The sequence below is a fragment of the Bos taurus genome, chromosome 5, assembly GCF_002263795.3.
Source record: "Bos taurus isolate L1 Dominette 01449 registration number 42190680 breed Hereford chromosome 5, ARS-UCD2.0, whole genome shotgun sequence".
Classification (NCBI taxonomy): Eukaryota; Metazoa; Chordata; class Mammalia; order Artiodactyla; family Bovidae; genus Bos; species Bos taurus.
The window spans coordinates 90,787,044-90,803,682 of NC_037332.1; the positions used below are offsets into that span (position 1 = coordinate 90,787,044).

General features: G+C 40.6%; 1 protein-coding gene and 1 long non-coding RNA gene across 10 annotated transcripts in view; one reads left to right on the forward strand and one right to left on the reverse strand.

Annotated features, from left to right (window-relative positions):
• Nucleotides 1–16,639, reverse strand: part of PLEKHA5 (pleckstrin homology domain containing A5) — a 262,176-nt gene that overhangs the window by 186,428 nt on the left and 59,109 nt on the right. The gene's annotated exons all lie outside the window — the stretch shown is intronic.
• On the forward strand, nt 6,235–6,926 carry LOC112446737 (uncharacterized). Its single transcript, XR_003034820.2, has 2 exons — nt 6,235–6,502; nt 6,613–6,926. It is a non-coding gene; the product is annotated as an uncharacterized lncRNA (long non-coding RNA).

The following is a 16,639-nucleotide window of genomic DNA, read 5'->3' on the forward strand; positions in this document are numbered from 1 at the left end:
CACATCACCTAAGGTCGCATTGCTAAGGTCAGATCTGCATCAGACACAGAACAAGACCAGGCCTGAGAGCGAGGAGGGAGTTATTTTCCCAGGAAAATACAAAGTTAGATTCTCAGAGGAAGATGGGCAGGGAGAGGACAATGCCCCGGGAATGAAATTAAGAGATGAACCTACGTCTGTACGCGGCTTCAAAGAGGCCCTTGGACACCCTCTCCAAAGTCAAGAACCGGTGTAAAACCAAGGCAGGCACGTTTCTGAAACGTCACCTGAAGTCTAACCTTGCAGGACATCTGCTGTGTTCGGGAAACTGGCAGCCTAACCACACCCTGTGCCTTCCTCGTACTCCTCCACAAGGGGGCGCTGCAATCCCTCCGTAGACCTCACCACCTCTTCTCGAAGCACCTTTCAGCCTTTGGACTCTGAGCCTCCAGGAACCGCTCCAATTTCCTCGGGCATTCACTCCCCAGTTTTCCTCTCTTCCTTCTATCTCATTCTATAACTAGCCTATCTTTTTGTCGCTTCCACTCAAGATGCTCAAATATTCATCCCCAGAACCCCCAAAAGGAAAACTCCTTTAAAAATTCTACTTCCAAACATACCCCAAATATACACCTCAAAACCTAGGTACTGCCTCTCAAATATCCAGAACAGATGCTTTCCCTTTCAAAGCCAGCCATTCCTCTCTCTCCGTTACCCATGTGAGAAGCATTCTGATCACTCGTGCAGCAGCACTCAGCTCAAACATCACGCGTTCCGTGAAGCACCGCCCCTTCCCAACCCTGCCCAGGCCTGGGTGTGTGCCCACAGGGCACTCTGCCACTGCCACAGTATTTATCCACTTCAGTGGAAGGACTGCTGCACGTCCGGAGTTCCCACCCCAGACTAAGTCAACAGCAAGGGCACAGCCGTGTCTGACATCTAACTGTATCCCAACAGGCCGTGGAGGGCGGCTAGCGCATGGGAGGCTCCCCATGAACGTTTAATGAAAGGGAGAGAAAAATGTTAATTCTTACTAAAGATACATAATTTTCCAGGTCTCAAATATTTACTACTTGTTATAAAGGGCTGTCAGGAAAACAAAAAAGTTTGACATTATTATTCAAACACTCAGTGTCTTGGTAAGCTCTAGGCAAGCAAAAGGTCGGCACCAAAATTTATAAACAAAAAGTTGGGGGGAGGGACGCACTCGCCTGGCGATCAGTGGTTGGGATTCTACCCTTCCACTGCAGACGGCACGGGTTCCATCCCTAGTCACGGAACTAAGAGCCACATGCCAAGTGGCACAGCCATAAAGTAAAAGGTGTTAAGCAACAGGAAACACCCCCCCTTTTTTTTTCTTTGCTCTCCCCCATCAATGGGCCGCACATGTGCTTGCTGTTGCATGCCTGTGTGCGTGCTAAGTCGCTTCAGTCCTGTCCAACTCTTTGCGACACTATGGACTGCAGCCCGCCAGGCTCCTCTGTCCATGGGATTCTCTAGGCAAGAACACTGGAGTGGGTTGTCATGCCCTCCTCCAGAGGATCTTCCCGATCCAGGGATCAAACTGGCATGTCTTACATCTCCAGCATTGGCAGGCGGGTTCTTTGCCACTAGCGCCACCTGGGAAGCCCCGTGCTTGCTGTTGAGGTCGTGGCAAATTTTTCCTTGTAGGTACCAAGCAGCTCAGCTGCTATCCATCAACCCACCAAGAGATGGCGTTCTGAGACAGAGCTGACTGGGAACGCCATCCTTTCAATCCAAAGTCCTTGCTTCTTGGCAATATTCCTCCTATCTTTAAAGTGTCTTTAATTCTTATGATTTGAATTTTGGTCTGGAAGTGGTGGTTTAGTCACTAAGACATATCTAACTCTGGCGATGCCATGGACTGTAGCCTAGCAGCCTCCTCTGTAGGATTTCCCAGGCAGGAATACTGGAGTGGGTTGCCATTCCCTTCTCCAGGGGATCTTCCTGACTCAGGGACTGAATCTGGGTCTCCTGCACTGCAGGCAGATTCTTTACCCACTGAGCCACCACAGAAGTGGATATACTATTTTCTAATTTCTGTGGCACTGAACGCATTGCTCAATGCCTCTGGGCTCAAATTTCCTCATCTTTAAAATGGGAATAATAATCCATGTCTCACAGGGATGCTGATGAGAGCAAATGAAGGAGAAGGCCCTGCAGCACAGCGAGTACCCAAAAGAAGGGCGGTGATGACAGCGATCACAGGGCACACTGAGGGCAGCTGCCTCGCTGAGCCGATGGCCCACCCCCTTCCAGAGTCACTGGACAGCAGCTTTCTTTAATCCACTACAGACTCCTTAGTCTCTCCCCGACCAGATACTCATCTTGTTACACCTATATTTTAGAAATAATTCATTCCTTCCCACGACTGTTAAAATTGTCTCTCACAGCTTTAAACGAAGCTGCTGGTTTCTCCCCTTTTTGAATCTCGTTCAAATCAATCAAGTTTTGATGATGTGTTTCCACTAGTGTTTTTTAAACTTTAATAAGCAACAGTTCTCATTTCGTTACTGTTCAGAAACTTAACTTTCAAAAGAAGCTGTAAATGTGTTTTGTTTACGGTGAGATGACAAGACCTTTGTTACAGGGGCCCTTTAGGAGAATGCTCAACACCACTGTCTTTGGCTTTCTCCTAAGGTTATTCACAGCAACATCAAGTTTGCAGTCTGTATGTTTTTAGTACAGACCACAAACACATAACCTTAGAAACAGGCAAGCACATAACCTTAGAAACCTTCTCCTACTCAACTCGACCCAGCCCTTGACAGCCAGCACGAAAATAAAAAAGTTAAACATGCCACATCTGATATTTTACTTATAGGTGTCAGACTGTGTTCTATCTAACTTTATTTATTTTTGGTTTGGGGATATGTCTTAAGACAAAATATTTCTGGTATTTTTATTTCTTTTCCATTACTTGCAGTTTTGATGGAGATGCAAAGTGACACTGATTCAATGTAAAGTTGGCACAAGACATTTGATAAGGAGAAGAGTTAACACCAGCTAACACCACTTCATCTTGCTATAGACAGAGTAGTCAAATTAGAGTAAATGTAAATTTCAACTTCTATTACTAATTATAAGCAAAATTACAAATTGCACACACATATATTTCTTAAAACTATCCTGTACCACAGAAATTGTCATTCATTTTAAAGTTTCCATATGTAAAAATTTCGCAAAAAAACAAACAAACACTGAAGCTTGTCTTTTGGGGGAAAGATCAACCTGTAAGAATACAACACAATCAAAACACTAAAAATGTCAAAACTATTTCTCTCACTGGCAATAATAACCGAAAGTAAGTTAACAGCTTGGATGGAGAAAAACAAATCTGCTTCACAGCTCAAATTCCAGAAATATAAAGAAAAAGTGCCCTCATCTGGCCAAACAAAAACTTAACATTTTAAGTGCACATATTAACTCCTGTTCAAGTGTAATTTCCAGGGCTTTAATTGGTATATAAATAAATTTGAAGATTTTTAAAATAAGTAGCAAGCCAACAGTGTAATTTTTTTTTTGCTGCTTCTTACAAACGTAACTATTTGCTATTCAAAAACAACGATTTAAACCATAAAATATAAAGTAAATTATATAATATGTAGTTTCTCCTCAGACAGATATATTAGAAATATATTAGGAAGAAAATAAATTGTGACCAGTCTTCATATTTCCAAGTCATTAATAATAAAATGGCACACGTAACTTTACATTCTTAGTGACAAGACTAATGACGTATGCTACCATCTGGAAAAAGTATCTTTGCACTACTTAAGAGCTCATAATTTCTCTTCCCGAGTAGTTCTAAAAACTAACATGTCATCTAAAGTTAAATGATGGTAAATTATTTTTATTATCAGATTGACATCTCTGCCAAACAGATCCAGTAGAGTCCCAAATGAAAATACAATTTTCAGCAGTGCTGTGACACTAATGTTACAACTGAAATACTAGCAATGAGTAATCCTATCATTAACAGTAATGATAATGAAGACAATAATACTAATAATATTATAAATCACTCAAATGGCAGCAATTTGCCAGGCACTGTGGCACTGTGGGAGGTGGGCAGGGTACCCCCTCCACCTCCATGTCCTAATCCCTAGAATCTGTGACTGTTACTTTACTCCGTTATGTGGCAAAAGGCACTTTGCAAATGTGGTTAAAATGGGGAGATAACATGGAGAGATTGTTCTGGATTCGCTGGGCAGCCTGATGGAGTCAAAAGGGCCCTCAAAAGTGGAAGAGGGGGTCAGAAGAGTCAGAGCTGGGGTGTGACCTCGGAGGAAGGTGGGAAAGAGGCAACAGAGCTGGCTCTGAAGATGGAGAAAGGGACCAGGAACCAAAGAATACGACCAGCAGGCTCTGGAAGCTGATTCCCCTCCAGAGCCTCCAGGAAGGTGCACAGCTCTGCCCACACCTTTACTTTAGCCCAGTGAGCCCTTCCTGCCCAGCCCTGTTTGGTTTCAGGTACTAACGACCTGATTGGGCTAAAGGAGGTGGTTTACCATCGTCATTGCTCTGTCATGCCCAGCGCTGCGACCCCATGGACTGTAGCCCACCAGGCTGCTCTGTCCACGGGATTCTATAGGCAAGAATACTGGAGTGGGTTACCATTCCCTTCTCCAGGGGATCTTCCTGACCAGGGACCAAACCCGTGTCTTCTATGTCTCCTGCATTGGCAGGTGGGTTCTTTATCTCTAGTGCCACCTGGGAAGCCCCTTAGGTCAGACTCCAGGTCAAAATCCTGGCTCTGCCACTTCCCAGCTTTGTGATCCAGGGCAACTTCATGTTTCTGGACTAAGTTTCCTTTCCTGAAAAACAGGGAATAGGGCAGTTTCAAGGATTAACTGGATTAGCACAGGCAGCTGGCAGAAGAGCTGGTATACAGAGTGAGTACACCAGTGAGACGCAGTGAGTGTGCACGTGCATGCTCAGTCGTGTCCGACTCTTTGCGACCCCATGGACTGTAGCCCACCAGGCTCCTCTGTCCACGGGATTCTCCAGGCAAGAATACTGCAGTGGGTGGCCATTTCCTTCTCCAGGGGATCTTTCCAACACAGGGACTAAACCCACATCTGCCGCACTGGCAGGTGGATTCTCTACTGCTGAGCCTCGTGAGAAGCCCTTGGCCAACACAAGTGATGTATCTAGTCATTACCTTCCTTTCTGCGAGAAGGCTGAACCTTGTGACCTATTCCATGAAGCGAAGCTATGCCTCGGTTTCCACCAGGTGGAGCTCAACTCCCAACCCTCGGGACTACAATACAGAGATCACTACGAAACAGTACCTCCTTTTACCATCTTCCCCTTTTCCTCCTGACCGATTCTGCCCACCCCCCACCCCCACCCCCCCCCTCACAGATCAGATCCTTAATATATTTTCTTAAGCACCATTCCATTTATCCACTTAAATACTATGACTTCAACAAGTCTGCCTATAGATGTTAGTCCTTCCAGCACTGGCTTCTCCAGTGAACAAACCCCCTTTCCAACAACTGCCTCAATGAAAAAAGTCAACATGATGATGTGACTGTTGTTATTGGTATATGTCCTACTCACCTACACACCCATCTGTATTTATTCACCTATGTACAGAGGAGCCTAGCGGGGCCACGGGGCCGCAAAGACTCAGACACAACTGAGCATAGAGGCACATCCTGGTGTATTACCTTATTTATCTGTTGTGAGGAAGGACTATGTCATAATCATCTCTGAATTCCTCCAGACCCGAACACACTCAGTTTTATTTCTGATTAAGCTAATTTGGAATGAAATGAGTCATATTTGATCCATAGCTGAGTAGCAATCAGCAAAAACATCTTTTTGTTTACTACCCTTCCCCCAATCACTGTTACCAAAACACAAACACAGGTAAATTTATCCTTGCTTTTAATTATGAATGTCTGACACTATTTAACTTTTCTCAGTTTTCCAGCCACTTTTTTTTTACATGACCTTACCTTAATTATCTTAATGTACTAATCTGTTGCATTCAACATGTTTTTAAAATATCAAAATAATCATCAACATAGCCACATTCATGCTTTCCAGCATTTTCACCTTTAATTATACTGAGTCATTGTACCTTAAGCCTTCAGAGTCTTCAGTTCTATGAAATCACTGTGCTTCATTCAACCAGAGATTTCTAACACATTTAAAAGATAATACAATGCTACTCTGCTGCTTCACTTACTCACATGCTTCTCCTTTAGCCTGAGCTTAGTGCTGAATTTAACTTTCTTGATAATCTAAGCCCAGGTCAAGTCTAACTCGTGTCAGAGCTGGTCTGCAGCTATCTTCTATTTGGTTGTGTTTTTAGTTGCAGTCATCTCTCGCTAAGAGTTGGACACGACTGAGTGACTTCACTTTCACTTTTCACTTTCATGCATTGGAGAAGGAAATGGCAACCCACTCCAGTGTTCTTGCCTGGAGAATCCCCAGGGACAGGGGAGCCTGGTGGGCTACAGACACGACTGAAGTGACTTAGCAGCAGCAGGTAAGGAGTCAAATTATTTCTTAGAGAGGGAGGTGTTCTTTTTAATCTGATATTTTCCAGACTACTAAGAAGTAAATTGATCTTTTTTTTCTTTTTACACTTGCTACAAGATAACCAGAAGATTTCTTTCAACTATGTGTCTTTCCGTGTGAAACAAACAAAACCTTTGAACAGTGGTTTGGGACCCCGACTGTGCACTGTGATCCTCTGGAGTTCTTGAAAACCAGGACCCCCAGACTTCACACCAGACGGGTCTGACTTGGTTGGTCTCTGGTGAACCCAAGTTTGAATGTTGTTGCTGATGTGTATTCAGGAGTCAGTAAATAAGAAGCACAGCTTTAAGAATCTTTCTTTTCTTGAAAAGAAAGCTCTGTATTTCAAAGATATAACATACCTTTCTATATAAATATGTTGTTGTTCAGTTGCTAAGTTGTGTCCCAATCTTTTGCAACCCCACCGACTGTAGCCCACCAAGCCCCTCTGTCCATGGGATTTCCCAGGCAAGAATACTGCAGCAGGTTGCCATTTCATTCTCCAGGCGATCTTCCCAACCCAAGGGTTGAACCCACGTCTCCTGCATTGGCAAGTGGATTCTTTACCACTGAGCTACCAGGGTGCCCCAGATATGTATTAAAAATATGTTGATTGCATCCAGTTATTTAAAAATTTCATGTAACCAACATATTTTCAATCATCATGTTACTGCACGTGTCTTTGAAAATATAATTGCCTGCAATAATCACTGACAGATCTCCCCCAGCAACCAATCAGTCTTCAAGTTGGTGATTTTCTAAAATAAACTTTCGGGTGTAAAAGTTTTTTTGCACATCAAAAGTAATAACACAATTTGTGTTCTAAATACCTTTAATCCTCCGTATCTGGCCAAATTGTTCCCCATCTGTGTGCTGCCAATTTAAAACTCAGTTGCTGGATTAGTCTACAAAGCAAACCCTCCCGTGTTTTATTATTTTTTGTGTGAAAGACCCAAGTTTAGTATGCCTTGCACAGAGAATGACACCCCTCGTGGGCTGATGGACGAGCTTTCTGCTGGGCTTGCAAAACAGTCTTGAGAATGAAAATGCCCTTGATTACTGTCAACTGACCTAGTCTTACAGAGTAAAAAAAATTAAATCCCAAAGGTGATTTAAAATCTATATTCAGCTGTTAAGCCCTTTTGGACTCAAACAGCAGACACACATAATAAATCTCAAGGCTGACAGTGTGAGATTTGCCTACTACCTGACACTCCCAAGCTCTTAAAAAAAAAAAAAAATTGGTATACAGCACTCTAGTTACAAAGCATAAAACTAAGTATAACATTAATTATATGGGAGAAGAGGGAGGCTCGAGAGACTTTTGCTTCAATAAATGCTATATTTTCATATCAATTTATCAAATTACCTTCTACTTCATTCTTTTTCCTGTATTTCTCTCACTGAAAAAGTTACATTATGACTATTCTGTTACAAATAAGAGGCTAAACCTCAACAATCCTGAAATTAACCTGCCCATTTATTACTGCAAAAGCCCATTCTTTCTCCATATACCAGGGGAAAACCTATATCCTAAAAATCTGGATTTAACTAATATTTCATTCTTTTGCAACTCCAGTTGTTTTTCAGGCTCTCCTCCTGTCTTTAGCAGTATGCATGAATTTATAATATTGAGATCCAGGAGTATCACACTTGTTTCTTCTGTTTCAATACAAATAATATCGTTATGCAGAGGTCTTTAACAATAATGCATGGGATCAAAAAGCAAAAGGAATGGAAAGGTGTTCAAGATTAGTTATAAGAGAGTCAATTTTGCATTAAAAAAAATGATATCCCCCAAACTGATTTCCCAGTGCCAAGGAATTAAATATCTTGCTTGAAAAGGTGATGTAATCATTGGTTATAAGAGGAGTCAACGTGAGTTTCTGAAATAGGAACTGTGTGTTTGCAATTAAAACAACACAAAGGTAAGACTTGCCCTTCTTTCTCCTAAGCATTTGGTTTCTATTCCCAAACAGAAGAAGGCAAGTAAGTAAGATATACATGGATTTCTAGATTTCAACTAATTAGGCTAACATACCACCGCTCACTATAAATAATTCTACTTCTTTTCTCCTTTTTAAAGAAAGCAATTAACAGACATCACCACCTGTTAGCCCATAGCTCCTCTATAGAGATGAGGAAACAGCACCCAGTGAGAGATGGGATGTGAAAAGGAGGAAGGCAGTCCTACCACTTTCTGCCCAGGACAGACCCACGCCAACCAGGAAAATCCTGTCACTATCTCACCAGAGCTGAGCAGGCTCCATTCTACCTCTGTGCAAATCAGCACAACTTATTCCACTATGTGGACTCTGTAACATCAATCATGAAACTAAAAATAAAATTAGTATGCAAAGTATGGTCAAGAATTCTACCCCATGCTCTATTTCATGGATGACCCACGAATGCAATCTGTCTCTCCAGGGTTTTTTTTGTTTGTTTGCATTAAAAATGTTTTTTAAATTTTACATTGGAGTATGCACGTGCATGCTGAGTTGCTTCAGTCGTGTCTGACTCTTTGCGACTCTATGGACTATAGCCTGCCGGGCTCCCCTCTGTCCATGGGATTCTCCAGGGAAGAATACTGGAGTGGGTTGCCATGCCCTCCTCCAAAGGATCTTCCCAACCCAGGGACAGAATCCACATCTCCTGTGTCTAATGCGTTGAAGTGGGTAAGGATTCTTTACCCACTGACCCACTGGAGTATAGCCGATTTATAATACTATGTTAGTTTCAAGTGTACAGCAAAGTGACTCAGTTATGTACTACATGTATATATTCTTTTTCAGATTCTTTTCCCATTTAGGTTATTGCAGAATATTGAGTAGACTTCCCTGTGCTGTTATACAGTAGGTCCTTGTTAATTATCTTTCTATATAAAGTAGTATATATATGTTACTCCCAAACTTCTAATTTATCCCATCCCCGAACTTTCTCTTTTGGTAACCATATATTTGTCTTCTGTCTGTGAATCTGTTTTGTAAATACATTTGTATCATTTTTTTTTTAGATTCCATATGTAAGTGATATTGTATGATTTTTGTCTTTCTCTGTCTGACTTACTTCACTTAGTATGATCATCTCTAGGTCTATCTGTGTTGCTGCAAATGGCATTAATCTCACTCTTTTTTATGGCTGTGAAATATTCCATTGTATATACATACCACATCTTCTTTATTCATTCACCTGTCAAAGGACGTTTAGCTTTCATGTCTTGCCTATTGTAAATACTGTTGCAATGGACATTCAGGTACACGTATGTTTTCAAATTATGTGTATAGAGTCCATGTGTGTGTGTGTGCTCAAGTCATTCAGTTGTGTTCGACCCTTTGCAAACCTTTGGACCGTACCCCACCAGGCCCCTCTGTCCATGGGACTTCCCAGGCAAGAATACTGGAGTGGGTTGCCATTTCCTACTCCAGAGGATCTTTCCAACCCAGGGATAAAACCCGGGTCTCCTGTGTCTCCTGCATTGGCAGGTGGATTCTTTACTGCTGAGCCACCAGGGAAGGCCATAGAGTGCATACAAGTGTGTGTGTGTGTGTGTGTGTGTGTGTGTGTGTATTCAAAGTGAAAAGCAAAGTCTCCTCTGCTCTATCCTCAATATACAGTGCATACAAATGTGTATCTATCTATCTATATATATTGCAAAATACAGAAAGATACAAAGTGGAAAGGAAAGTCTCCTCTGCTCTATCCTCAATATAGAGTGCATACAAGTGTGTGTGTATGTGTATATATGTGTATATATATATATATACATATCGCAAAATACAGAAAGATTCAAAGTGAAAAGGAAAGTTTCCTCTTCTCTATCCTCAATATTTCTCATTGAAACCCAATAAAACCCAGAAGACATTATTAATATTTTCACTTATATCTTAACAGAATTTTTAAATAAGAAAACATAAATATGTATATCTTTATTAGTATGCACACAGCTCTAAAACTTGCTCTTTTTTTCCTCTTAATAAATTTGGTCTCTAGAAGATACCCATCCACTGCTACATATATTCTATTATGTTCTACTGTGCTGTAATTTATATACAAGTAGTTCATTATTAAAAGATATTTGAACAGTAACCAGTTTTTGCTTTTTGTGTTTTGTGTGTGTGTAAATATATAAAACCAAAACTTCAGTAACCATCCTTGCACATCATTATAAGATATATGAAAGTTCAACTTCATATAAATACTATACATTTGCAGGACAAAGTTGCAGCCATAGAACTGAACAGATCAAAGGTAGTGAGGCTTTTATATTTGACTAGTCTACCTCTGCCTTCACTAATATACCACACTTAAATCTTGGCCAATCTACAGATGAGTAAGACAGCACATTCCAGCTGGCATCTTTTTAGTGGCTATTTGTATTTGTTTTAGTATGAGCTGACTTTCACTGTTCCCATCTTTTACTCAAATTTTCTACTAGTTTGCTCATTATTTTCTAACTGGGAATCAAACATTTTAAAGTGTTACACGTTCAAGGTCACTCCATAAAATTTCTCTCATTACAAAAGTAACTATCAAACTGGCTGTAGTTACCTTGTTATCTGAATTGCCTGTTAAGAATTCTGTCCAACAGAAATAACTGCATGTAGATTTGTTTTCACATGCATAAATCTATTATAAAAATAGATTAAAAAAACCATGTGGTACTCGAGTGTGGAAGGAAGTAACAAGGACACAGCATCAATCAGGGGAATGGTCAAGAGGCCCGGGTCCACTGAATTCTGGTCTCAGCTCTGCCACAGTAAGCTAAAAAACCCATAGGTGTCACCTTCTGCCTTCAAGAATCAGGTCCTTAGTTAATAGAAGGAAGAAGTTGGGCATATCCCTAAGACTACTTCTAGGTATAAACCCCATAAATCCACGAGATTTCAACATTTTCTTCATAGGCTCATAGGCCCATGAAATATCTAAAGAAGGTCATAATGAAATAATTTGATCATTATGGAGTAAAAAACAAGTAAGTATTTTAAAAAATAAAACTAAATCATAATATATTGCTTATCTCACTTAAGTCTGATTAGAAGGGCATTTTCTTGTTTTATACATTTGCAGAGGATGATTATGGAATTAAGATTTTACTTACTTAGTTTTGATCATCTTCTGTATTTTTTCCACATGAAAATAAATGAATAAAATATATTCAATTATAATATAATTGAATATATTATATTCAATTTGAATATAATATATTCAATTATATTCAATTTGAATATAATATATTCAATTATATTCAATTATAAGTAAAATATTAAAAATTCATAATATAACAAGATTATCAACGTTGTACTATCTGGTTTCCTAGACGTTTCATATTTTCAAGTACTCAATACATTAGGAACTTGGGAAAACATATATCCTGAATATAGTCAAAGCATTAATTTACCACCTTAGAATTTTCTCTACAATCGTTTTGAGAAGTTTAGCAAGAATAAAAAATAAACCTAGTTCAGAACCCACTACTATTAAAAGCTTCTTGTTGCTGGAATATCATCATGCTGCTTATTGGCATTTACATTATTTGAATTTTTTCAAATGCTATTTTAAATGAGATATATCACATTTCAGTTCAGTTCAGTTGCTTAGTCGTGTCCGACTCTTTGCGACCCCATGAATTGCAGCACGCCAGGCCTCCCTGTCCATCACCAACTCCTGGAGTTCACTCAAACTCACGTCCATCTAGTCGGTGATGCCATCCAGCCATCTCATCCTCTGTCGTCCCCTTTCTCCTCCTGCCCCCAATCCCTCCTAGCATCAGAGTCTTTTCCAATGAGTCAACTCTTCACATGAGGCGGCCAAAGTTACTGGAGGTTCAGCTTTAGCATCATTCCTTCCAAAGAACACCCAGGACTGATCTCCTTTAGAATAGACTGGCTGGATCTCCTTGCAGTCCAAGGGACTCTCAAGAGTCTTCTCCAACACCACAGTTCAAAAGCATCAATTCTTCAGCGCTCAGCTTTCTTCACAGTCCAACTCTCACATCCATACATGACCACTGGAAAAACCAACTAGACTTATATTCGACTGTATGTTCCTACCCATGAAATCAATTGAGATTTGTGATCGAGTTTTCATGTTTCCACTCATAAACCTATTAAGCACAAACCACCTTTCTCTCATTTGAAGACTTACTTCAGCATTATGATGCCTACAATTATTCACTCTACAGTTTTAAAAGCTGTATTTCAAAAAAAAAAAAGCTGTCAAACACAAATTCTATGTAGGCGGAAAATCGTTGCTATAGCAACAGTAGCTTCAGTTTATGTGAACGGAAAGGTGAAAAATTCACATTTCCAACACTTGAAACTTCACTATTTGATTTCCGGTGGCTGAGGGCCCAGGGTGGAGCTCATGACTTTTCCATGCTACTTCATGAACTGGATCCCAGTGAGACATAGCCAAACACAAGCCTTCTAAGATGAAAATATGTGGTGCTTTCTCTGAAGATGGGGTTAATTACTATAAATCAAACACGACACTTTATAGGCCACCCCAGGCTCTTGTCTTTGCTCTGGTTCCAGGGAGCCAAAGGGGTTAGTTAGTGGGATACTGACAGTTTCCAACGGTGAGGGATTTATGCATGCTGAGATCTTTTTGCTAGTAAAAAGTTCTAGCTGTATGTTATCTTTTTGTCTGGGGGTGGTGGGGCGGGGGGTGGGGAGGTGCAGAACCACTGGTTCCAGCTGGTGTAGAATTAGTGTCTCCAACTTCAACTGTGGCTGGCTCTAAGAATGGAGCCTGCTTTTCTTGCAGGATCCTCTCCTTACTCTTCTCTGACAGGCAAAGATGGAAAATCAGCAAGAGAAAGAAATCATGAAACAGTATTCTCCCATAAATAGATGGCACAATTTTGTGTATATGAATCTATAAGAAAGGAAAATCAGGAACAATTTTCTTTAAAAAAAAAAATAGTCTTCCCATTCTACTGCCCAGGTGCAAAACACAACCCCTCATAAGGGCAACAATAACTCCCACTAACTTAAAAACCCCATGGCACATGACCCACTGAATGTGTATTTGAGTAATCACAAAGAAGAGCGCCTATGTTTTATGATTTTAAAATTTAGATCTATGAGCCATTCGGACCTTTATATAAAGTGTAAGATATGGATTGAGTTTCTCTCTTTTTTTTGCATATGAATGTCCACTGGTCCTAGTACTACTTGTTTAAAAGACTAATTTTTCTCCATTGCAATACATTTGCACCTCTGTCAAAAAAAAAAAAAAAGAAAAAATCGACCATGTTTCTGTGGGTCTCCTTCTCGACTATTCTGTCCCACTGCTGTTACTATTCTATTTAGACTTTCCCTGAGGTCACACTGTCTTGATTACAGTGAACCTTGAAAACAGGTAGTAACAGTCCTCCTATACTTGTTGTTATTTTAAAAAATTGTTCTGGTTATACAAATAAACATATAAATAAACTCACAGAAATTTCAGAATAACTAATTGGAGCTGTGTTATGTGGGTAAATCTATACTTACAAGCCGCTGTTCTTATAGAATGTTGTTGAAACTCATAGCTAATATCAAGTGTCTCTTTTTCTTTATAGTAAAGGAAATATTAAAATCTTCCCAGGTGCAGTTCAAGAAGCTGATCATCTCCTTGTCTCCTTGTTTCCCAGACCTTTTATCAAAGTCTTGTAACAGAATTTAAATTCCCAGTCCCTCAATCAATTTCTTCTTAATAATCTCAGTTTGGGGAGGGCATAACTTGTCATCAGTTCTCAGGCTATAAAAACAGATTTTTCTCTAGCACCGCATCTCCAACCCATGAAGTCAAGCCAGGTTGCCTGGGGTTTCTCTCTGGAGTAGGGGAAAGAAAAAGACTAGGAGAAATCTCTCTCTCTCTATTGTAGCTACTATCCTCATTTTACACCTTAAACTGCACAAAATTCCTCACTTTTTTGTGCACTTTGTACAGTTGTCTTATTGGCCAAATTCCCAACAAAATTAGCAACAGTAACAGACTATAACTACAAATAAGAGTTACAACTGTGTTTTTCCTTAGTTTTTTAATGCATTTATTTATTTGGCTGCGCCAGGTCTTACTTGCGTGCAGCACACAGGACAGTTAGTGCAGCCTGTGGGATCTAGTTCCTGGACCAGGAATCGAACCCAGGCCCCCTGCCTTGGGAGCACAAAGTCTTTTAGCCACTGGACCACCAGGGAAGCCCCACAACTGTGGTTGGTGAGGTATGAGTTGTGGTGCAGTTATCCACCCATGTAATTCAACTACCCTCCCAGACAGCCAGACAGCCAGACAGCCAAGTTTCAAGAAATTATGTGGACACCAAAAGTGACGGAAGATAAATTACTTATAACATCGTTGCAGGGAGGCTTCAGTCATATTTTGTGCAATCTCCATTAACTGGGTTTAAATGCCCAACAACAAAATCCTAGATAATCACAGTCACTGATGCCTTATTTTTTCCTTTTAGTTTAATGTTTACAGGGGGAAAAAACCAAACCCACTCTGTAAACACAAGTGGCTCAATGATCATCTGCCTGCCAATGCAGGAGCTGTAGGAGATATGGGTTCAATCCCTGGGTCAGGAAGATCCCCTGGAGAAGGAAATGGCAATCCACTTCAGTCCTTGCATGGAGAATGCCATGGACAGAGAGTCCTTAAAGACTACAGTTCATGGGGTCACTAAGGGTCTAACATGACTTAGCAACTGAACAATAAGAACAAAACACATAAATGTGGTAAATTAAATCTTAAAACCATTTAAATCTATTTAACTTATATGCAGAGTACATCATGAGAAATGCTGGGCTGGATGAAGCACAAGCCGGAATTGAGACTGCCAGGAAAAACATCAATAACCTCAGATATGCAGATGACACCACCCTTATGGCAGAAAGTGAAGAAGAACTAAAGAGCCTCTTGATGAAAGTAAAAGAGGAGAGTGAAAAAATTGGCTTAAAACTCAACATTCAAAAAACTACGATCATGACATCCTGTCCCATCACTTTATGGCAAATAGATGGGGAAACAGTGGAAACAGTGACAGACTTTATGTTCTTGGGCTCCAAAATCACTGCAGATGGGACCACAGCCATGAAATTAAGAGACGCTTGCTCCTTGGAAGAAAAGCTATGACAAACCTAGACAGCATATTAAAAAGCAGAGACATTACTTTGCCATCAAGGGTCTGTCTAGTCAAAGCTACGGTTTTTCCAGTAGTCATGTATGGATGTCAGAGTTGGACTTTAAAGAAAGCTGAGAGCCGAAGAATTGATGCTTTTGAACTGTGGTGCTGGAGAAGACTCTTGAGAGTCCCTTGGACTGCAAGGAGATCCAACCAGTCCATTCTAAAGGAGATCATTCCTGGGTATTCATTGGAAGGACTGATGCTGAAGCTGAAGCTCCGATACTTTGGTCACCTGATGCGAAGAGTCAACTCATTAGAAAAGATCCTGATGCTGGGAAAAATTGAAGGCAGGAGGAGAAGGGGACGACAGAGGATGAGATGGTTGGATGGCATCACCAACTTGCTGGACATGAGTTTGAGCAAGCTCTGGGAGTTGGTGATGGACAGGGAAGCCTGGCGGGCTACAGTCTATGGGGTCCCAAAGAGTCAGACACAACTGAGCAACTGAACTGAAATCTTAAAACACAATAGAAAGCCATTAAAGTATTTATTGGATGTCTTTAAGGCATTCAGGTTGAAAATGAAGCTCTATAAATAATACACCATCCCATCTACCACAAGTCAGACAGATGATCCATATGCCACTCCAGAGGTTAAAAACAAACCTTTCCAAAGGAGTGTGACTCTTCAAGGTCACTCACACTTGTGTTTTACCAATAAATGAAAACAGGCAAGAGATGGAGTTCACTGGGATCAGGGTTTCTGACTGATCTGGCTTTATATTTTAATGCAGAATTTCTACATAAGCTACTTCCTAGAGGGGTTCACACAGCACTAGAGCTTGCTAGGCAGCTCTAGAACAAGACAGAATACACACAATCAACAAAGCATAGTAAATACTGACAAAATATTAATTTCTTTTGCATGTTACTTTCTTTTTACACATTGTGCTTAACATTCACGTTTCACAGCACAGCACTGAGTGAGGAATGAGAA